Source organism: Monodelphis domestica, chromosome 4, assembly GCF_027887165.1.
Source record: "Monodelphis domestica isolate mMonDom1 chromosome 4, mMonDom1.pri, whole genome shotgun sequence".
NCBI lineage: Eukaryota > Metazoa > Chordata > Mammalia > Didelphimorphia > Didelphidae > Monodelphis > Monodelphis domestica.
Genome location: NC_077230.1, coordinates 219,940,434 through 219,965,408, shown reverse-complemented (window position 1 = coordinate 219,965,408; position 24,975 = coordinate 219,940,434). Strand labels below are relative to the sequence as shown.

General features: G+C 35.7%; 1 protein-coding gene and 1 long non-coding RNA gene across 2 annotated transcripts in view; one reads left to right on the top strand and one right to left on the bottom strand.

The window, feature by feature from the left end:
- The window catches only part of LOC103100546 (uncharacterized), a 53,601-nt gene extending 30,761 nt beyond the window's left edge, over window positions 1-22,840 (top strand). The window contains exon 3 of the long non-coding RNA XR_467794.3: window positions 22,628-22,840. This is a non-coding gene — a long non-coding RNA (uncharacterized LOC103100546). The remainder of the gene's footprint in view (window positions 1-22,627) is intronic.
- The window catches only part of PLCL1 (phospholipase C like 1 (inactive)), a 444,060-nt gene that overhangs the window by 22,337 nt on the left and 396,748 nt on the right, over window positions 1-24,975 (bottom strand). The window lies entirely within an intron of this gene.

Below are 24,975 nucleotides of genomic sequence, written 5' to 3'. Positions count from 1 at the left end.
ACAAAGTAATTGATTTGGGTTCAGACAACTCTCCCTCCTCTCAATTCTTGACTCTGCTAAATAGTTTAAATTTAAGTAAATCCTTTAACTTCTCTATAAAAGGGAGTTGGATTCGATGATTTCCAAGATCCCATCTAGTTCTAAACTCTGTGATTTGGAATTCTAAAAGCAAGGAAAGTGAAAAATCTGGCAAACATAGATGTTAAAAAAGTCATTCAGGATATTCAATGGAAATTCCCTACTATCTTGGAGCAAACATCAAAAAAAATTATAGAAACTGTATATGAGCTCTCTTTGAAGGAAGGGAAGGAATTCAAACAATCGATCAATTAATATATCCATAAGCATTTAGTAAACCCTAAGCCATTTCAGGTGTGTCAGGCTCTTTGTGGCCCAATTTTGGGGTTTTCTTGGCAAAGACTCTAGAGAGGGCTGCCATTCTCTTCTCCAGCAACATTTTCACAGATGAGGAAACTGAAGCAATTGGATTAACTGACTTGCCCAGTGTCTAAGGCTATCTGGTGGCAGAATGGAGAGAGCTGACAGACATGGAGTCAGGAAGATTTATCTTCATGAGTCTGAATCCAACCTCAGACACTTACTAGCTACATGACCTTGTGAAAGTCACTCAACTCTGCCTCAATTTCCTCAAAATGAGTTAGAGAAGGAAATAACAAACCACTCCAGTATCTTTTTCAAGAAAACCCTAAATAGGGTCAGAAAGAGTCAGATTCAACTGAACAACAATAACAAAAGTCCTAGGTGTAAGGCACTTAGCTAAATGCTTGGAATACAAAGGAAAAGTCAAAAAATTTCCCTGCTCTCAAGGAGCTTGCACTCTACTGAAAACTGGCAAATACAAGATATAGAGCATATGTAAGGTGGCATTAGGGGGGAAGGTGGGAATCTGTGGGAACCAGGAAAGAGCTCCTGGAAGCGGTGGCGGTTGACCATTGATCTGACTCTTAAAGGAAGGAAAGTGAAGAGCTGCAAATGAGGGGATAAATAGTCGAGGATTGGGAAACAACTAGTACAAAATCTCAGACACAAGAGACAGAATGGCATGTATGAGAAGCTTCCTATAAGTCCTTATGACTGGACCATAAAGTACGGAATGTGAAGGGAAGTAAGGTAGTAACAATAATAGTTACCATTTATATACTATTTACTATGTGTCAAGTACTTTATAATTATTTATAATTATAATTATAAATACTTCATAATTCTTATTTTATTTGATCCTCAAAACAAACTTGGCAGGTAGATGCTATTATTAGTATCCCCATATTATAGATTAGGAAAGAGAAGCTAAATCATTTTTTCAGGATCAGACTACTAGAACTGTCTAAAGCCAGATCTGAACTCAAGTCTTCCTGACTCCAGGCCCAATACTCTATCTACGGCACCATCTAGCTGCTTCCTATTAAGATATTTTAAAAAGTGATAAGGGGCAAGGTTTTAAAGAGCTTTAAATGCCAAACCAAAGAATTTATACTTGAATTTTTGCTCCTCTAAGTAACAGGGAATCATTAGAGTTTCCTGTATGGTGGAGGTGGTTCAGATCTGTACTTTAAGAACATCACTTCAGTGATATTCAGCATGGAGGATGAGTCAGAGAAAGGAAAGGCCCAAAGTAAGGCATCCATTTACAAGGCTATCATTGCAATGGTACAGGCAAGGGGTGATGAGTATTTCATGATAATAGTTCCTATTCTGTTGTGCTTTGATTTTTATAAGGCGCTTTCCTTACAACAATTGGCAGTGCATGTATTTTTATTTCAATTTTATGATGAGAAAGTTGAGACTGAGGGGACTTAAATAACTTGTCTAAAGTCATATATCTACTAATCAGGAGAGTAAAATCAGAGATCAGGACTCTTTCCTCAATATCACATTTCCTACTAGAAATGGAATCTTTATAGACCCAGGAAACAAAATGCATGAAGGTTCAAGGAAGGAAACGGGCAAGTCAAGATTTGGGAGTGACAAGTCATCCAGTCTGGCTACACTGTAAAATGCCTAATGGAAAGTCCAGCAAAATTAGGTAGGAAAGACTATTGGAAGACAAATCATGGAGGGCTTTGAATGCTAAGCCAAGGAATTTTTATGATGTTTAGTAGGCAATAAATAGGATGAAAAAGGAAATGACATAATTAGGAAGTTGTTTTTTGTTGTTTTTTTTTTTTGAAAACTGTATAAAAGACAAACGCAAAAAGGAAGAGACAAGGTAGGAAGATAGCTTACAAGGGTCATGGTGAGGGATAATGACCAGTCTGAATTAGGTGGTGGCAGCAGAGGTAGGAAGTCAAAATCATAGGGGATAGGGTAGCTGTATCGTAGCCTTGCCTATTATGAGGGTGAACTCTGGGTACCTTAAAGAATGATATTAGCATCAACAGAAATAGAAAAGTTGAAAGAAGTGTTAGATTTGGAGAGAGAAGACAACGATTTCAGCTCTGGACCTATTGAGCTTGAGGTGTCATATGACATCTAGGCTAACACATATAAAAGGGATAAGGGGGAGATGATCTTTAGAGTCTCTTCTAGCTTGAACATACTGAGATTCTCTAAAGGTGGAAAAGATGGTGACCACCTTCATCTGCTATATTTTCTCAAACTGGCCCCACTGACAGAGCTGCAAGTACTTCTATACAATGGATCTCAAAACAGCCATGGAAAGGCAAGGGAGAAAGAAAAAACCCTACATTTCTCTTCTTGAAGAAATGTTTAGGAAATTGTACTGTTGGTATAAATGAATTCATAAACTGTGGAGGAGACATGTTATCAACCAAGATTGGAAATTTAAAGGAGTATAAATAATACTGAATGAAATGGTTTACAAACTGAACTGAACCCCACTCAACACCAACAGACTAGGAAAATTCTCACAAAACCCAATTGCTTGGCAAAAGTATCAGGGATAATAAACAACTTTTATCCTTTTCCCCTTGCTCTCTCATGGGAAACAAGAAGAAAAAAACAACAATACAGTCATCCAATTAGTTACTGAGGCAAAGACTAGTTGTTGTCAGGTGATCCTGTATAATGTACACAGATACATGCTAACTAATGGAGTTGATCCTCCATTAAAATTCTATCCAGATGAGTAATCATGAAATAATAACAGGGAAAGAAGCCTGGATTAGGAATGAAAGGACCTTAATTTGAATCCCAGCTCTTCCACCAATTAGCTTTGTGGACTGAGAGTAAGTTAATTCCCTGAACTCTCCTAGACATCCGTTTCCTTTACTATAAAATGAGAGAACTGAATTAAAGGATCTCTAGGATCCTTTCCTATTCCAACAATCTCGGATTCCACATTCTTTGCTTTTGGGGACTAGAATTTCCAGCATTTGTTTTTTGTAGAGGAACCAGGTTGACACTGATAAAGAATGCTTAACAATGTGAGAAAAGAGGAATGTATTCAGAAGAACATCTCCTGTCCCTTCAAGAAGTGACCTTGAGATGTGACTGCAGAGGCATGTGTTCTGACTCCAGAGTTAGGTTTTTGCCCTCAGGTTTTTTGCCATATATTTCAATACAGCTACTAATGGCAATAGCAAAGGTCTCAAACACAAACATTTTTCTCCATCTTCTCTTTCCCAACCACCTCCCTCAACTCTCACAAACAAACACTTTTCCCTTCTGTCTTGAAAGGGCATCCAGCAGTAGCTGCATTGCAGTCTAATGTAAGTCTGCAAACAGGGAGTAAGACAAATGTTAGTGATCAACAAATCACCACCCAGCCACAAGACGTTACTGCTTATTCCTACTAACTATTCAGAAACTATCATTTGTTCCCTGCTTTTATTCTTATTGAACAATTTTAATAAAACAAGATCCCTTAGTTACCATATGAAAATTATTCTTAATGCAAAACAACTATGTAAAGACAAGGCATTAACAGAACATATATTTTAAATACTGAATCAAATTACTGAAAGCCCAGAGAGTTGTTGGATTGTTTTTTGTTTTTAAATAAGAGATTATTTGCAATTCTGCTATAATGCCTCCAGAATCAAGTCAGCTAACCTTTCTAAGTCTCCATTTCTTCATCTATAAAATGGGGATAATAATACTTAAACTATCTCTAGTTTAAGCATAGTTTATAGAGTTAATATGAAGAAAATTCTTTGCAAACCTTCACTGTGCTATGGAACTAGGGCAGTGTGTGTGTGTGTGTGTGTGTGTGTGAGAGAGAGAGAGAGAGAGAGAGAGAGAGAGAGAGAGAGAGAGAGAGAGAGAGAGAGAGAGAGCCCTTTTATTCAGGAGTACCTCCCTTTACACAACAGGCTTTACTGAGATTTTACATATAACTATTTTTCGTCTTTGTTCTTGTTTTGCAAATTATATTGTTACAGTGATAAAAATGTCCAAGATGGGTCATCTTCATTTCCATCGGGGCTTTAAATTGTAATAAAGCTTACATCTTTGTCCTAGGTGCCTCTGCTCCTCATAGCTCTAACTGCCATGCTGAGCACAGTGCCTGGTATGGAGAAGTTGTTTAATAAAAGCTACAAACTCTTTTCAGAGTCCACTAGTAAGCATTTAAATGTAACTGAAATGTCACTATTTAAAAGAACCACTTGCTCTTTTTTTTAAATATAAATATTCCTACTAACCTCCCCTATTATCTTAGTAAATGTATCTTTTATATATCTAATTCTTACCAAAAAATACAAAGTAGATCATGTTTAGAACTGAAAGGGACCTTAAAGTAATTTAGCCCAATAATACTATTTTATAGATGAAAAAACTGAGACTCTTACCCAAGATCACAGACTTATTAAATGAGAGCTAGAATTCAAAACAAGGTTTATAAGATTAACTATACCATGTAATTCATTAGTTCCAATTAGCCAAATATTCACTTTTAGTTTCTCTAAAATATAACTCCTAGTGGGCCAACTGGGTGGCTCAGTGGATTAAGAGCCAGGCCTAGAGACAGGATGTCCTGGGTCCAAATCTGGCCTAAGACACTTCCTACCTGTGTGACCCTGGGCAAGTAACTTGACCTCCACTACCTAGCCCTTACCACTCTTCTGCCTTGGAACCAATACCCAATATTGATTCTAAAATGGAAGGTAAAGGTTTTTAAAAAATAATAAAATAAAACAAAATGTAGCCTCTCTTGCTAGTTTGCCCCAGTTGCCTTTCAGCAGAGATTCCAGTTATATGGAAAGAATAAATACATTAAGAGCTCTCTCAAAAAGGCAATTATTCCAAGGATAGGTAAGGCTGAAGGGAAGAGATCAGCCAGGTTTGAGTATGGAAAGAAAAGAATGACTGGCAAAAGACATTTTATTTTTAGTGTCAGACATGCAATGAATTCCCAATAAATATTTCATGGTGACAATGATGAAGATGATGATGATTCATAAAGGAAGGAAGAAACCCAAGGACAAAGTTAAGCAGATAAGAGTAAAAAGTCACATAAAGCAATCTCAAAGTCCAATCCCTGATTGTTAACAATCTCCATGGTATGCAGGAAGAGGAAAGTAAACCCACTGAGAATTGAGAGATCTTTCTCATTCTTTTTAAAAGCCTTCAAATATCACCTGTATACAAAGCCTCATTACCCTGGTGCCATTGTTATATTTTAACCTAAGTCATTTAAAAGAAGAATTTTCCCTCATATAAATTTCTATAGGTTGTAAAAAAAAAAAAAAGGGTGAAGAGGCTTGGCAGGAGGGAGCATCATACCCTTAATTGAGATTTTTTTCCCCTCAGAAGACAAAACTTAATTTGCTCTCTCAAAAGATTGGACTGATCTTTGAAAGGAATTGGCTTTTGCATGCCCTCATCTTCTTGTTTCCCTCATACAAGGAAACAAAACAAATCAAATATATTTGGTTGTCAGAATCAATGAAGGTTCCAATCTAGCTGACCCACAACAGGCATTGTCCTCATGTTCAAATGAAATCTACTCATCTCCATAAAAGTTCTTAGAGTTCAGCTTTTTCTTTTATATTGTGCTTCCAGTACACACAAAAAAAGAAGTCAATAGTTACAAATAGAAATGTTTTTTGATGGCGTAGGCCTTTGAGGTGAATTATTGTTTGCAACTTAATTTTATTTTTTCAATAAACGAAAACACACTTTTCTCTAAGTATTATTGATCATGAGATAATTTTCCAAAACTATTTAACCTCAGCATGATTATTGGCTTGTACTAACTCAATAATTTCCCTATAATTAATAATGCATTAAATATTTATCTTTTCACACCCACTCATCTTAATAATCCAGTTGGTAAATGCCTAAGTGCCAGGTAGGTTTAGAGGTTTGCTAAGTCTATAAAATTCAAGGATCATAGTTTTAAATATTGGGTTGCCACAAAAAAAAATAGTAATTGGAACACGATTAATCTATACTTAAAGGAAGTTGAAACTAAGAGAATTTGGGATAAATCCAGATTTTGCTTCAATCAAATTCATAATGGGACAGTCAAATAAGCAGGATCAATGAATAGTTCATGGGTTTCTATGATAACCCTATAATCAGTTGCACATTTTCCCAAGTGAACTCTATTAACACTGTGGTAGCTTTGTCTAAGAATCAAATCTAATGGGAGGGATGTGATGAGAAGCATCTGTAAAAAAGGTAAGGTCAATGGGAATCATTTAGCCTATCAGCAATCTCTTTCCCATCCTTCCCCATTCACAACTGTCAAATGTAGCACCTCCAGAAACTTGACTCAGACTTCCTGATAATTCATAGCTTTTAATGAGAGTAAGAAAGCTGGCATAACGCAGAGTAAAAATTGCACTGATGCCCTAGATTTGAGTTATCAGCTCTAGTACGTACTAGCTGTGTGATCCTGGGGCAAGTCCCTTTAGCTCCACAAATCTATTTCTTTACCCACAAAAGGAGGATAATAATATCAGCCCTATTTATCTCCAGATAAATCTAACAATTATTTATTAAATACTAGGCAGGGGATGCAAAACCAAAAGGAAAATCCATCTCTTCCCTCAAGCAGTTTATATTCTACTGAGAGAATACAGAATCTAACTAAATATAGGGTAATTGAATAAGGAAAGAAGACTAACAAGTAGGGGAAACAGGAAAGGCTTACAATAAGAGAGAGTGCCTGCGCAGAATGTGTTTGGGTAAAAGGTAAGGATGCTATATGAATGAGGCAAGGAGGAAGGACATTCCAAAAGTGGAGAGAAACCTGTCAAAAAACAATCAGGAGAAGGAAAGCCCAGTTTGAGAAACAGCAAATAGGATATTTTGACAAGTATATAAAGCAGGTGAGGGTTGTTGTGAAGAAATCATCTTGTAAATCTTAAAATAATTAAATTAATGTGCCTTTCTTAATGTGAAAGGATAGGTACTAATATTTTTGCTGTTGTTCAGTCATTTTTTAGTCAGGTCTGATTCTTCATGACCCCATTGTGGGTTTTCTTGGCAAGGATACTAGAGTGATTTGTCATTTCCTTCTCTAGCTTATTTTACTGATAAGGAACTGGGGTAAAGTGACTTGCCCAGGGTCACACAGCTACTAAGTATATGAGGCTACATTTGAATTCAGGAAGATGAGTCTTCTTGACTTTAGGTCTAGCCTCCTGGGCAATCAATGAATTGAAGATCATTAATGTAGAGATGGAAGGGAACTTAGAGGTACTATATTTTTATAGGTAATAAAATATTATTAGCATTAATAATAAATATAAAATATAGATAAATTGACTTGTCCAAGAAAGTAGCTACAGAATCAGGATTCAATCCTGTCCTATTATACCAAATCTATTGCTCTTTTTACTATTGCTGAGCAGGTTTGTTTTTTTTCCAAAATAAATCTGAAATTCCTCTGGTGACATATACTTTCCTGTTTTAAGCAAATAATTGAGTCCTAGTATATATAAATAACCAAAAACTCAAAGGAAGTTAACATTTCTCCTTAGTGACCAAGATCCTACCCATCATTGTTATGTATAGTTATAGCCTTCCTTCCAGTGAGTGTTATTATTAACAGGGTCATTACAATATTTGAACCAGGGAGTAGCCTTTGCATCACACACACACACACACACACACACACACACACACACACACACACACACACACACACATACACACGGCACCACCGTATATTTTAAAGCATTCTTTTCAGTAACAGTCTTCCTCTCCCACACAAATCTTTTATTAAAAGAGGAAAGGAAGGAAGTTTCTGGCTTTCCCCCTAACCCCACCCCCTCCATTTTCAGACTATAACATGCTAAGTAGTCAATGAGCTGGCTCAGTGGCTACACAATGTACATTGTTTAGACTCTTCAGTCTCCCTCATTTACTGTTAATGTTTTCATGTTACTATTGAGGCAGACATAGTTGGGCTCAGAGTATTAGGTTTGAGAAAAAATATTACTGATCAGGCTCATTTTCAACTATAATAAGTAAAATGACCTATTTTAGGTAAACTATATAACATTTTATTGTATAAAATAGAAATAAAATTAATATTTATTTCAAATTATCTATTATCCTTGGAAAAAGTCAGGATTGAATAGCATCATAATGCAAAAGAATGCTGGATTTTGAATCAAATGACCTTAGTGTAAACCTTGATTCTTCCTATTTTGGCCTTTGTTTCCTCATTTGTAAAATGAGGAGATAGAACCAGATAACATAAAAATCCTCTCTAACCATAATCCTATAATCCTAAATATACTTAATTTGGAAAAAGTCAGTACTCAGAAGAGAAATCAACGGATATTAGCCAGAGTTGATTTCAGTTTTCAATGTCTTGTTAAAACTTAAAAACATTCTTTTTGGTGAGAGAGCTCAACCATTCATTGGCATATCAACTATTCATATTTATTCTTTTCTTTGAACCCTAATAGCGAGGAAAAATGAAACAGAGAGAAAGAAGGAAGAAGAAGAAAAAGATAAGGATGAAGATGATTATAGATGAGAACAAACAGATGTCAGTGTAACCATGGACAGTCAGATAATAGATTCATTTTGCCGCTTATGAGAATTACAAACCGATATCATTCTAATTGTTTCATAATGGTAATGACTCTCTCCCTGTAGCTCTCTTGCTGCTGAATCATAGGCAGATGTGAGTTATAGAATATTCCCACTGATTAAGTCTTACCTGGGAGAGATTTAGATTACAATCATTTTATCCTGAAACACATTGTAGAGGAACTTGAGAACTTTCCATCACTGAATACAATTGACTCGAAAGTCCATTGAGAATAGTATCTTTTAAATAAACACGGCAGGAGTTTGACTATTTTTAGAGCAGCTTTGTGCCAGCAGAGAAAAAGCTTACAAACCTAATCATTAGGAGGCAGTAGACTTTGCTGTGTAAGGAAGGTTTCTGCTCATCTTGAAAGGTCCAGGATTCCCTTTGTTTCTAAAAGCCTCAGCTTTGACCTTGGGGGCTGATAATACCTCCCCAGGGAGTCAATAGGTTAGAATTTCTGGCCAGAGGTTTTCTACTCCCCCCACCTCAAGAACAAAAACTAATAGCTGCATTCCTAAAAAGTTGTCTATAAATCAAATCATATTATTTACATTAAATAATTTTAGATTAATAAAAGCTAACCAGATCAATATCTGTGGATGTGTGAATCCTCTTCTAAGCTCTAAATTCCATAATGACCTAGATTGAATCTGATTTTACTCTGTATCTCCCCATCCACCTTTCTAACCCTTCATCTTTATATTGTACATAATAAAAAATAAATGAATAAAATCACATTTCAAATCATAGAGGAATAGAGGATCTCTAAGAGATCTGACTCTAAGATAAGCAGTCAACACTCAACTTATCTTTCATACATCCTAATTATCACATACATTAATTACTTTTGCTTAAACCACAGCAAGAGTGCAGCCAATTTTCTGTAATTATTTCAATGGTTGGAGTACATTCACTTCAGAAGAGGACAGCATTTTTGGAACTCCTGGAGGAAAGGGAATTTGGGTCCTTGTATCCCCAGGATCCAAGACAACTCCTGGCATGTAACATCACTGCTTAATGACTTGTTGAGTCGAAAGTAATTGAATTGGTGTATCCTGTCTAGTGAGACCTAAGGTCTTTGGCTCAGGACTAGGATGAGGAAAATCAATTTCAATTAGGGAACATCCACACCTGGAAAACGGCCATATCTCTTGTTCCTTATAGGGATCTGCTCAAGCCAGACCCTCAGAGATGCCGTCTAATTTCTTTGCCCTTTACATGATGTGCACATCATGGGTTTGCCTATAAGGTAGGCTTCCAGAGGAGACAGCTCCAGGGCTTACAAAACTATGAGCTTTCCCCCTCTTAATTCCTCTTGTGATTTCAGCAGGGGCATATTCTTTTCCTAACCCTGCTTGCCCCAGACAGGAGGCTCTAGGAATGTGATATGATAGCCACCTTGGTTCCAGAATTGACCTTCCATTTCTGGTCAAACCTTTCAAGGGAGTGGATTTTGCTGCTTTCCTCTCTTCTCCATCAATTCCTAGTAGATGGTAATCTCCATGCGGGCAGAGATTGTGTCTCATCTAAATTTTGTACCTCTCATGGAACCAAGTACTAAGCTCTGCAAACACTTGGTGCTTAATAAATGTTGAATTGGCCAACAACAACAACAACCAAAAAAAAAACTAATGGGGGAAAAAACTACTGCTAATTAGCCATAATGACTGCTCAGTTTCCAAAGTGACAGAGAGAAGAGGTTGTTCAAATATGAATTGATAATACTTAATATTTGCAGAAAAATGGAAAACCATGCATTAAGCATTTAGTATGTATCAGATGCTCTGCTACATGCTAATTCTTTACAGTTTCCAAAGCCCTTCATGTATATTATCTCAGTGGAGATTATCCAAGATACAAGAAGCAAGAATTATCATTGCCATTTTAGAGATGAGAAAACAGTCTGAGAGATTAATTGACCAAGATCTCAGAGCTAGTGAATGGCAAAGATAGGACTCAAATGAGTGTCTAAATCCAAGGCCAACCTTTTCTACTCTGTAGCTGTTACCTGCATTTAAAAGGGGATGAGGGGAGCAAGGACAAAGCTGGCATATTTTCACTTACACCATTTTCTTTCAGCATTATCATGTCCATTCTAGGAAGCACTTGAGATAGCACTTTGATCTCAGACTACAACAAGGAGACTAAATATCCATGAAAGTTCCTCCCACCCCAATGTAAAATAAGATTTAGAAATAAGCTCAAAGTTGCAGTCAACTCCTCCAGCCTTTTTGATAGCTCTATTCATTAGGACTCTGCCACTTGTGAATTATTTAATAATCATTGTAAGATATGCTGCTTTTCCTCTGAAGAAAAAAAGTGTATCTCAAAGAGAAGCTAAATTTAGTTTGAGTGGAAGAAAAATAACGTTGTCTGTGCCTCAATAATCATGTCAACAGCCTGGCTTTTATCTCTGTCAGCTTCCTGGGCAGCACAGCTGGGGTTCAGCCACCAAAGGGGAAAAGGCCTATTTGTGGCTAAAAAGCATTAAAGACCCATTGCCCAAAGTTCCTTATATAATTGAGACAAGGGCAATTCAGAAAGAGCATGTTTTAAATTAGTCATATAATTACAATAGGTACATCCATTTTACATTTATATTCATTACAATGATCTCTGCTCAGCTCTTTTCTAGCCCTGTAACCTTGGGCAAGTCAAATAACATTTCTGATCCCATGTTTCTGCTTCTGTAAAATGAGAAGATTGGACCTTAAAACCTCGAAGGTCCCTTTTAATTCTCACAGCCTATAATTCTCTGCTTAATTTTTTTCCTCCTGTTATTTTATTTAATTTGCTTTGGACCTGTAAAACTCAGTCCACGGATACAGATCTCTAACTCATCAGTAATTTAACATCTTGGAGAATTGCTTGAGGCAGTAAGAAACTAAATGCTTTGAAAATCATCATACACTGCAGACTTTAACCTAAGCACAGATGGAGGACTTGAACACAGGTCTTACTGGTTCCAAGGATAACAGCCTATGTGCCATGCCGGTGTTCTCAAACTTTTTGGTCTCTGGACCCCTTTAAACTCTTAAAACTATTGAGGACTACAAAGAGCTTTTATGTGGATTGTATCCATTAATATTTACCATAATAAATATTAAAATATATAGTTATAATTAATCTAAATAATAAGCCTACTATATATTAATATTAATGTCTTTTATGACAAATAACTATATTTTCTGAAAAAATTAGTGAGAAGAATATAATTGTGTATTATATTTTTTGCAAAACTCTAATGTCAACTAAAAGAAAACACCTAGATTCTCATCTCTGCTTCTGTATTCAATCTGTTTTTTATGTTAACTTGGTTGAAGAATATGAAGAAAATCTAGCCCCATACATATAAAAAGGAGAATTTTTATAGGCAAATAATATCTTGGTATTATATTGAAAATAGTTTTTCTTTTGAAGACCTCAGGAAAGCATCTTGGGAAGCCCCCAGTAATCCTGAGATCATACTTTCAGAACCACTGCACTATATCATGTTGCCTCTCTAACATTATTGCACTTAACACAATCTAAATTTTAATATTATAAAATATTCTTCCTCACTTTGTCCTCCATAAGGCTTGAAATGACATTTACAGATGTGCATAGTAATAAAATGCTTTGGACCTGTAAAATAAAATGCTTTGGACCTACAGATTATTTTCTATAACCTAGCTAATTAATTCCATTCATAATTTAAGTTTTAGTCTTTATATAATTAACAATCATCTTAAATTTAATACACTAATAAATTATCTTTAATACTGAGTGGTTAATTAAATAAAAGTTGCTCTAATTCTGAAAAATATTACTTCCATCCCTATTTCATTTTTAGTTCTAATGTAGCCATATAGACTAATGTTATATTATGATGCCTCATTGTGCAAGAATATGATCCAGGGTTCTTGCAGGCTAAGCCCATGGAGTGTAACTTCTGTTGGGTCCTACCATTCAGTTAAACAAACATGCTCACCAGAAAGGATTGGTGTATGGGAATGGCATGTACCGTGGCCATGTTGTCTAAAGAGCAGCCTCATCACTCAGAAAAGTTGCACACAAGGTTAATAATATCTTTGGCCACAGCAACTCATGAAGATTGTCCTCTAAGGCACAGAGCAATCGGGAACATCCTCATTATATGGAGATTCAAAATAATCAAATAACACATCTTTTGATTTATCAAAGAGGTTTTAAGGCCATAGTTCAATTTAAATGGAGCACAGACACTTAGAAATTAAGAAAATTAAGGATATGGATATGAAGTCAAAGTCATCTTTATACTAGATGTTTCCAAATTTATTACCTATAAAGGTGGTGATCAAATAATTCTTTCTCCAGCCAAATGCTATAATGGGACTTGGCAGGGGGAGAAAAAGAAGGAATGGAGCTTTTTCTTTACCAGTGAGTATTTAGGAAGAAACCATGTTTTCCGTTATTTACATATAAGTCTAATCACTAAAATATAGCAGCTAAATAATAAATACACGCTGCCCTATCTCTACACTCATGAAAAGAGATCTAGCATTTCTAAGATGCCAAATTAATAATAACAATAATAGCTAAATGTACATAGCCCTTTAAGATTTACAAAGTGCTTTACATATGTTATTTCATTTGGTCCTCACAGCAGTCCTATGATATAGATGCTCTTATTATTAAATCTCATCTTACAAATGAAGAAGCTGAGCCTGCAAGAGCTGAAGTAGCCTGACAAGGACTGAAGAGTAAGTCTCTGAGGCAGGATTCAAGCTTAGGGTTTTTTCACTCCAAGCCCAGCACTCTGTCCACTACACATGCCACTTAACTGCCTTCAATGACTTATGAGAACAAAACAGCTAATTAGGTTCATGCATGTTGTCTGTGATGATAGAAAGAAGGAAAATTGTGACTCATGCAGAATTAAACCCATTAACAGTATTCCTTTCTACTAAACTGGGCTAATCAGTCCCTTTTAGCAGGCTAAAAAGTATCTAAAATGGGCACCTAGACACCAATTGAATAAAAGCTGATTGAGAAGATAATATATGAGACAATATAGGGAAGAAGATGATGGATTTAGAGGGAGAAGATGTTTGACCTTTTAACCTCTCTGTCTCAGTATTCTTTTCTATAAAAATAAAGGGAACAATGGCCTATAATGTTCCAATTGCCCCAAAATTCATGATATTATGATCCTAAGTAAAAAAAAAAGTTAAATAAATCATTTTATTCATATATATGATCAGAAATGGTTGCAAACCAATAAGCCATTCCATTCAGATGTTATCAGAATTTGAACCTTCCACATAAGAGAAGTTGTAAGAAAATACATAAAGACTAGCATAGAGTAAATAAATTCACAGCTGATATAAAACTGCTTGGGACATATTGTAGAAGAGTACTTTTTATTGCAGACCAAACTGTCCCGAGGAAAGAAGATAGTGGCAATTCACTTGGTACATAAGCTTCAGTGCTCAGAAAACTACAAACTTCACAAGTAGGTCAATTTTTCTGTTAAAATACAAAATCAATCTAAACACTTTCTTGACCAGGATGATCAATTCAGTTCAATTTGAACAGCACAGCAGAGCTGACAGAGAAGGCCAGAAAGGCCACGATGTTAGCAAAGGAACCCTGAGATGAAACTCATCTAGATTGAGCTGGAAGAAACAGTGGGGAAGAGAGAAAAGAACACTGAGTAATGCCAACCAAAATGGGGGGGGGGGTTGGAATAGTAGAGGAAGAGTGAACAGAAATCAGAATAAAAAACAATCATAGACCCTAAGGGTTTGAAGTCTAGTCCAACACATGCCCAGCAAAGAATCAATTCTACACCATCCTTATTGGTGTCATCTAGTCCCATGTTAGGGCAACTGGGTGATACAGTATAAAGAGCAGTGGGCCTAGAGTCAGGAAGAACTAATTTCAAATTCAACCTGTGACCTTGGGCAAGTCACTTAACCCTGTTTCCTCAGTTTCCTTATCTACAAAATGAGCTGGAGAAGAAACTAGCGAATCACTCTAGTGTCTCTACCAAGAAAACCCCAAATGAGGTCATAGACAACAACAAAGCCCAAGTGCTTAGTAGAGTGCCCAGCACATAGTTATTACTATTTTGAAAATAATTACTTATATGGACCTTTATGAATTCATCCTTATAGAGAACTTCTGTTGGGAAATAAAAATTCCCTTCTCCCATGCAGATTAGGAAATGTTCCCCAACTTCCAGTCACAGGGAATTGCCAGAGGCATTGAAAGTTAAGGGATATAATTAGGGTCACACAATGCAATATATCCAAGATAGATGTGATGTCATCCCAGATTAGCCTCCAGGCCACCATACCATGCTGACTTTCTCCCTGTTGGTTTAAGGTCCACAAAGCACTTGACATATATTTGAGCCACACAAAAACCCAGGAAGGTTGATAATCCTGATTTTAATCTTCTCATCTCCCAGGGGAGAAAACTGAGGACTAGGAAGGTTAAGTGAGTTGTCCATGATCACATATTACTAGATATTAGGGTGGGATACAAACTCATATCTTCCTGACTTTAGGTCTAGTATCTGATCTGATACCTGCTCAATAGCCTTTTCTTTTATGAAACCATCACAACTGCTATTTCTCCAAGCTGTCCCCCAACAGAAAAAAGATCTCACCCTTCTCATATTTCTTAGAGCATTTTGCAATTCTTACATTATTCCTTGTATTATATTTATTTGTGTATGTCTTATCTTCTTCCCCTTCCCAGATAGTTAATTGGTGGGCTTCAATAGATTTTATCTTTGTATCTCCAGAAAAAAATATATCTCTAGAGCCTACTATAGTGTTTTTCCTAGCATAGGCACTTATATTCAAGTAGAGGATATTTATGGCCCCAAAATTGAAGATAAAAGGTCAGAAGACTTTAGGACCTGTCCTGGTAGCAGCTATCCCAGGACTATTTAATGATCTTGCTGCTTTTTGTTTGGTTGTTTTGCAGAGAGAGGAAAAGCTCTGCACCTATATACATGTGAATGGAAGCCCACTCTCCCAGAAGAGCTTGGAATTGGTTCCATATTGCCCTCCATAGAAACAGCCTTTAAATGACATTTTTTTTCCACACTGAACAGGGTCCTCTCCCTTCAATATTGTGCTCTTCTTAGTGTTGCCTACTCTCCTCTTATTTCTTCCATCCTTTCCATTAATACTTCATCTTCTAACAAAACCATGGATCAATAGAGTGAAGTGTCTGTCACCTTATAGGTCAACTCCCTCATTCTATAGATGGGTAAATCTGATTGCTTAGGTTTAAACTTTTCAACAGTTTTCTGAATGAAACTTAAACATATATATGACACTATAAGACATAAATAGAAGTAAAATATGTTAGGAAATAAAAAAGGATATTGCTGGTCAGTACTGTCCATTCTTTGTTATAGTAATGTGGCCATTTCAGGACCTGGGAGCTAACCATTCCATAGAAATCCTTTCATGAGAGACACAAAGATTATTATCAAATTTCAGAGGAAGACATAACAACATTTTCAGGCTTTATGAAGGTTTGGCCTAGAATAAGAAAAACTTAATGGTATTTCAATATTACAGATAATGCATTAGGTTAGGACAGAGAAAGACCTATTTAAAATTCTGCCTTAGGTACATGCTAATTTTGTGACCCTAGCAAATCATGTAGCAGCTTTAATATTCTATTTCCACATCTGTAAGTGGGAATAACAATGGCAGCAGGCCAATAAGTCAGTTGGGAAATCAAATAAGATAAAGCACTTTTCAAACCATAAAGTCCTATATCAATAACTATTTTTCAAGAACTTGAAAAGCATCTAAAGAAATCATGGGAATCAGCTCTTCTCAATCTCCATTCTTCTTTCTCTTGTCATGTAATAAAGAATGAAGATTTGATTCCCAGTTAAAGACTCTTGAATAGTGAGAGGTCATGTGAATGCTTGGATGAGATAATACATTTCATGTCTTTGGAAGTCTGTTGGGGAACTACAGGAAAAGTGAGAGAATCAGGTTGTCAGGAGGTTGCATTAGATTGAGTTTTCCATTATATTGTAAGCTCCTTAAGGGCAAGGGCTATCTTTTACCTCTTTTGGTATCCCATCACACAGCATCTGCTTGACACATAGTAGGCACTTTTGGTAGAATCCCAGCTCTGCTATACTACCAGACATTGGGAAGATCACTTCCCTTCTACCCCTCTCTTCCTTTCAGTTTCCATATATGTTAAATGGGTGGGGGGAAGGGAGTTTGCCCATTATAAATCATCTGATCTTTTTTGTTGTTTTAATGCCTGTCTGTAGAAGGCTAAAAGTTTAGAAATCATTCAGTTTGATTTCTTCATTGTACAAATGAAGGCACTGCAGCCCCAGGAAGGTTTAGTTATTTAAGCAAGGGGCTCATTGAAAAGGCAAAATTTTAACTCCAGCCTGAATCCAAATCCAAGGTTCTTTCCACTATACTATTACAGCCCAATAAGAAAGTTCTTTGTAATCACAATTATAAGTATTTTATCATATAGGTATCTGTCATTTCGTCAGAATAAATATTCCTTTATGTCAGGAACCACTGATTCCTAGAGTGTCTAAATCACTTGAAAACTTGTTTGTTGACACCTTTGCAGTCTTTTATACACATTATTCCCCAAGTCTTTGATCCAGTGTTACTGACCTCCTGGCTGTTTCATGAACAGATACTCCATCTCTCCACTCCAGGCATTTTCTCTAGCTATCTCCCATGCCAAAAATGCTTTTTCTCTACTGCTTCGACTATTGACTTCCTGGGCTTCCTTTAAGTCCCAACTAACATCTACCTTCAATAAGAAGTCTTCCCCAATCCTCCTTAATTTTCTCTGTTAATTATATCCCAATTATCCTGTATATATCTTGCTTCATGCATTTGTTTGCATGTTGTCTCTTCATTTAGATTATAAGATCCTTGAGGACAGGGACCGTCTTTTGTCTTTTTTGTTTAACCCTAGCACTTTGCACTATGTCTGGCATATAGAAAGTGCTCAATACACATTTTTTAATTGATTGATTGATTGATTGATTGATTGAGGAAGTAGAATCTTGACAGAGAGGAAATAAATGAAATAGCAAGACAAATTCACCAAGATTTAGAAATGAAGGAGATAGTACTTATACAATCAGGTCTTGATCTATTGTTCCAACCTAACTGAACATTGTTCCATACTTTTTACTGCAAGCCAAGCAAATAAGCCTTCTCTGTGTCTCTCACACAGGACATCTATGCCTTGTCACTGGCCATGTGAAATATCTCTCATAGAGAATTTCTCTTTCTAATAAGATGTAATTTCTACATGAACCTTTCCTAATTCTCTCCCCCTACCCATCCACCAAATGCTAATACACTGTATCACAAACTCTCTTGTATTTAACTACGTGGCAGATGTTTGTATTTCTTTTCTTTATATAAATATATGTATATATATACATATATACATGTACTAGTCTTTCTCATTAGAACATAAGCTCCTTGAGAGTAGGAATTGTTTCATTCTTTTTACTTGCATCCACAGCATTAAGCACAGTTCCTGGCATATAGAACCACTTAAGAAATACTTATTGATTCATAAATTAATTGTTCAAGGGTTTTCTCTTTTAAAAATGAAGGGTAAAAGAATTAGAAACAAAAAGACATTTCATCAAACCACTGCTCATAAATCAAGAGAATAATTTTATTTTACATACCAGAAAATAATAAATTATTGAACAAGACACCTAGCCAAGAATTTGGAAAACTGAAAAAACAAATCATCCCACACGAGAGCCTACTGATGAAGTAATGGTTTCATTATTACAATATGCCATTTTTTCTACACAAATGTCATTCAATGAATGATCATTAAACCTACTGCAATCTCTAGTAAATACCTTCCCTTGTTTCCTTTATAATAATAAAAGCTCCAAAAATACACTCCTCCATTATAATTTTTCCATCTGTACTTTAATCTTTCCCAGCCTCCTAAAATTGGATATCATTTGTCAAGCCACTAAAATTTAATGGTGATGGAATCTTGAGCCCTTAAAACAATTAAAAGATCAAGACAGAAAACTCTATTCTAGAGTCTCTCTACAATATTGTTTTCAGGGTTCATTCTTAGCATCATATTATAGGTGGGACTACCCTAACTCAGTTTTATTCTGAGGGGAAAAAAGAGTTTTGTCCCATTTATAATGAATTTTTGTGTCTCTTTGCTTATCTTCAAGACCTTTCCAAGCCCCCAAAGTCTCTTCAATTTAATTCCCTTTTCCCCAAAAGGGATGGATACGCAGGAGAAATTGTAGTCTCTCTTTTAGCCAAGGTCTTTTTAAAAGAGGAGAGCTTTTGTTAGATTTAGAATGATGCTAGCAACCAGAGAAAACCTGTTCCTGAAGAACATCATTAAGAAAAGACAGATGGATCAAGCTGCAAATCTGTGAGGGTAGAATAGGTACTGGTGTCTGAATCACTTCAGCTGGGATAGATGCATAATATAAAATGGCCAAAATGGCTGTTTCCAGAGCATTTATATCCTATATTTAGCATGACTTGGAGGTGGGGAAGGGATGAGAGGGAGGATGAAAATTGGCTACAATAAACCAGATACACCAGCCTTCTTGCAGTTTGTCAAACATGCCATGCCATCTCCCTTCTCTCTGTTTTTACATTTGTCATTCCCATATGCCTGGAATGCTCTGCCTCCTCACACCTGGTTTTCTTGGCTTTCTTAAATACTTAGCTCAAATCCCACTTTTTGTCAGAAGCCTTTCCCAATTTCACCCCTTCTACCTCTGCTCCTAACTGCTAACATCTTTTTTTCAGATCACCCTCACCTTTTCTATTTATATCTTGTATGTACCTAATTATTTACATGTTGTCTGCCCCATAAGGAATATAAATTCCCTGAAGTCAGGAACTGTTTTTCTCCCCATTTCTTTGTATCCCTAATGCTTAGCATAGTGCCCAGAACATTTAAGTGCTAAATAAGTTATTGCTGATTTAATGACATCCAATGCCATGTGGAAAAATACAGAGAAGTTCTAGTGTTTAATTTGATACAGTCACTTCATGCCCAGAGCTGTAATGCTAATAAACAAAGCAAGCAGTCACGAATTTTTCAGCTTTCTACCTCCATTTTTTACCAGTCTCTTTCCTTTTAATTAATATCAGATTTGTGGGACATATAAATGAAAAGATTCAAATTTTTAGTTAAAGAAATTCATTCAAATAAATTAGTAAAACTAAAGAAATGATCTATAATCTTTTTTTATTTTTATGATCTAGCCCTCTTTCTTATAGGGTAGAGTTTTCCAAGGCTATATTATTTTTAATGATGAAATGCTTTCTCTTCCCTTACAGCTAGGTATCACAGTTGCTGGACTTGATGTCAGGAAGACCTGCATTCAAATTTGGCCTCAGACATTTATTAGCTGTGTAATCTTGGGCAAATCACCAAATTTCTATCTGCTTCAGTTTCTCCAACTGAAAAACAGAGATAGCACCTACCTCCCAAAGCCATGTAAGGATCAGATGAGATATTTGTAAAACATTTTAAGACAGTGTTTGACACTTAGCAGGAACTTAATAAATGTTTGCTTGCATCCTCTTCTCATTTTTATAGCCCCTTCTTAAACTGAACACAAATGGGATACATAAACAAGGGAATTTATAGAACCCCTTTCTTCAAAGGTCTATAGAGCTTCCTAGAGCTTCCTGATTTATCTGTTCAACTCAACATAACATTGGTCAAATGCCAACTCTAAAAATTGTAGTATGATGGGCCCTGATGATAAAAAGATTAAATACAAGGTGTCCTCCCTCAAGAAGTTTATTTCTCAAGTGACACTGAATTGGACATGAGAAACCAGGGTGTCATAATCTAAATCATTTGTTTTACGCTGAACCTTACCTGGAGGCCCTTAATAAAAAGAATTTTGGTCAAAGAACTAAGTGGATGCTTCTCTGACTGCAAAACTTTTTTGGAGTGACCTTTTTCTAATCTAAAAACTGAGGATGATGTAGCCATGGAAAAATATTCTAAATTAATTAAATAAAATTTTAAAAATTAAAAAAAAACTGAGGATGGACTAGATGACCTCTAAAGTTCCTTCTACTTCTAGATCTCTGAATGGCTCCAAGCCAATTGAGTAGCAATTCTGGAACTTTGGAAGGTTTGGGGGTGAAGAGAGGAAACAAGACAAACCTGCTTAAGTGGTTTTGGCTTCTTAACATGTCTGAAAAGTACTATAGGCAATTTATATGACAGTTGAAACTGAATATTTGGAGCATTTTAATTAAATTCAATATGCATTTATTAAGCATTTAATTATGATTCAAGCAATGTGCTAAGGCAAAAGATAGTCTCTCCCCTCAAGCAGCTTACAATATAATGAGAAAGACAATATGCAAACAAACAGAAAGCAAGCTAGAGAGAAAAAAAAGAAGAAATAATTAAAAGAGAAAGAACTGAAATTAAGAGTGGTTAGAGAAGACTTTTTGCAGCAGAAGGGATTTCAGTTGAGACTTAATAGAAACCAGAGAAGCCACTAGTCAGAACTGAAGAGGAGGGAGAACACTCCAGGCATGAGGGACAGTGAGAGAAAATCCCTTGAACTGAGTAATGGAGTTTCTCATTTGTGGAACAGCCCAGTTGACCAATGTCACTAGATCAAATTGTACATATAGGGGAGTAGGTGTAAGAAATCTGGGAAGGTAGGAGGGAGTTAAATCATGAAGAGCCAAACAGCATTTTGTATTTGCTCCTGGAGGCAATAAGGAGTTTACTGGGCTTTATTGAGTAGGGTAGTAGAGATGAAAGTGGCATGATCAGACGTGAGAGGTGTAGGAAAGAGAAATAACTTACATTATTTTACCAATGAGTATTAAAACAATCTCTAGGACCTTCTTTACAAGCTCTCTTCCCCAGACAGGAGAAAGCATGAAGGGTTGAGAAAATTTTCTTTTCTAAGCATCTACCTAAAAGCCTGTATGTAGGCAAAAGATTGGATGGAAGTAGAATCCCAGAGAACATTGAATTAGTCTGGCTTGTGTGGAGAGTTTTATTTTTAAACTGCTTAATTTCTTTTTGCATAAAGGAAAGAGTTCCAAATTTCAGGACTAAAGCAGCATCCAGCAGCACAGTTGTATCTCATGTTGAGTCAGTTTTTTCCATTATAAATACTATTTCTCAGAGATTTAAATATTGTCTTTGCAAAAATTTAGTCTAAATTGGGAGAGGAGGGGAGAGAGAAGCATTTCTTCTAAGTTAATATGCTTTCATATAATGCCATGATAACGAAAATTAATCTATTTTAGTTAAGGTATAAAATATCACATTTCTGTTCTATATTTCCAAAGTGGAAGGTATTTTTGAATAAGCCAAGTCAGAATCTTATATCAAAACTGGCCAATTACCCTTTAGTTGTAAACATCTTCCTTTCCAGCTATATAGCTCTGATTACATCCTTTCCACCAGTTCCCTTGCTCAATTGTTGGTGACAGCCTATTTGTGCCTATTGATTGCTTCTTCTTTAACCTTTTTTGATTTTCAAATTTAATTCTGACTGTGTTATCCTATAACTTGAAGTCATGAAACATCAATTAGAGGATATTGTCACATTAGGGTTAACTAATGAATAGCCTACATTTTGTATTGGTATATTTGCAGTATGCCAAGAGATCAAGAGGAAAGACCTACTCATGTTGGAGTAGTGGAAAAATTCCCAGAGAACATGGACAAGAGTTTCAAAGGATGAAAGAGAATGACTGAGATTGAATTTGCATTACTGGAGAGAATCATCAATCAAAACATTCAAGTAACTGATTACATGTTTGTTGTCTAAGGACCAAATTAATTAAATTATCCTCCATGCTTGGAGTCTCTGCCCTCCTTACCTCCAATTCTTCAAATCTCTGCAAGACTCAGTTAAAAATTATGGACTATGTCAGGCCTTTTCTAGTCCCCCCTAGATAGTGCTCTCCATCTTCCAATCATTTATTTATTTATGTTGTTTTATATGTATATCTTTATTATTATTATTTTCTTTTATATACATGTCTCCCTCCCCTCACTAAGTAGAATATAAACTCCTTGAGAGCAAGATATATTTCATTGTTTTCATTGTAGCCCCAGGGCTATTATAGTACTTGGCACAAAGAATATGTTTAATAAATGTTGTTGAATTGAAAGATTCATAACTATATTGGTTACAGGGTGATGAATTTTCTGTAAACAAAATCTTGAAGACCATCTTTTAAGTTATAAAGGCGTAATGATCTGTATCATTAAAGGGAGAAGTCGGATCATCAAAATCTCACATCTTGCAATTTCAGAATCAGTCTGAAGTTATTAACAGAAGATTTTGTGGGAAAGGGTATCTTCTTTGTTCTTTTTTGTCTTTCTTTTTTCCTTATGAATCTATATATATGAATATAGCTATCATATTATTTTCAAAACATAACCTCATACAAACAATGACTCACAGGATTATAATATCACTGGATAAATGCTGTTGCCAACAAAACAAAATAAAACAAAACATCAAAACAAAAACAAAGATAGACCATTGCTTCAGGAAGAAACAGTGTCATTAAATGCACTGCACAATTTCCACAAAGCATTCCAGCACATTTTCTCGTCTTTCAATTGTGCACCCAAATCAGTCATGCAATATCACAATCTCTGAAGAATTAATGTTGGAAGTCACCCAAAAGGGTAATGGAGAAGAATATAGTAGATGCATTTTTATAGCAGCACATTAATAATAAAGAATTCCATAGAAATGACAAATTATATAATCTGAGAGTATGATTTTCAAAAAAGATGAATTGATCATGTAACAAGATCAAAGTATGACCAGCTCATATATTCATTGGTACTTTGGAATGTCAAGAATTATAGGGCGAAAAGTTTTTAAGAGTTAAAGGGCATTTTGAGTAGAACTGTTATAGAGAATTTACAAACGACATAATCATGAGTCACAAAGTATGATAAGACATAGATAGATAGGAATCTGTACAGTTGGAACAAATTCTGCCAAATAAGAAACCTCAAATTCTTCTTTCTGTATTTCACTGCCTTCTTGGAATGCTGGTGACATATTCTATGGTCCCTCCTATTGAGGAAGCTGAGCAAGTCTGGCAGATCATTTGAGCTCAGGAATTTTGAGTTACAAACAGAGTTAAAGCTGATTGGACATATACACTAAGTCCAAAACCAATATGGTGAGCCTCTGATAGCAAAAAACCCCTTAGGATGCCTCGGGAGGGGTAAACCAATCAAGGTTGGAAAAACAGCAAGTTAAAGCTTCTGTGGTAATTGATATTGGGATCTTGCCTGGGGTTGACTGTTGAACTTCTAGGTTGAGCAAGATTGGGAATGAAATTAAAAACAAAAATTTAGTTTGATATAGTAAATATATATATATATTTTTTTCTCCACTCACTTTTCCAAATAAATTTCACTTGAACTCCTTATCTTTCTTCAAATTTATTAATTTTGCTCTATCATTCTCAAAAGCAGATATGGGGAGTTAACTGAATATCTTAATATTTTAAATGTTACGAACAAAAAAATAAAAATTTTTGAATAAAATAGTGAACTTTAAGCACTAAATAAATAAAAGCAGATGTAGCCATTGGAGAAAGACTAGCTATTCAGACTCTTGTTTATAGTTACATTTGAATCCATAGAAAGCAGCTCAGTCAGTACTGCCTCTAAAAACTCAGCAAACTTTAATTTTATATATGTGTATATATATATACACTTCCAAATAGAAGACTTTTGCATGTATTTGGAGGTCCATTAGTAAGTTTTTCACTGATCAAACTATAGCTCCTCTCACTGACATGGTAAAAACTATTGAAACGACATCTTGAGATCTCGAGTACTCCCCTTTGAGTACATATATTTTATAAACATGCCCAATATTAACAAGTATTTGAGTTTGCGTGTGTAAATGTATGCATGTGCATATTCAGTCAATGGTTTACTAATAATAACCCATAGTATACTCA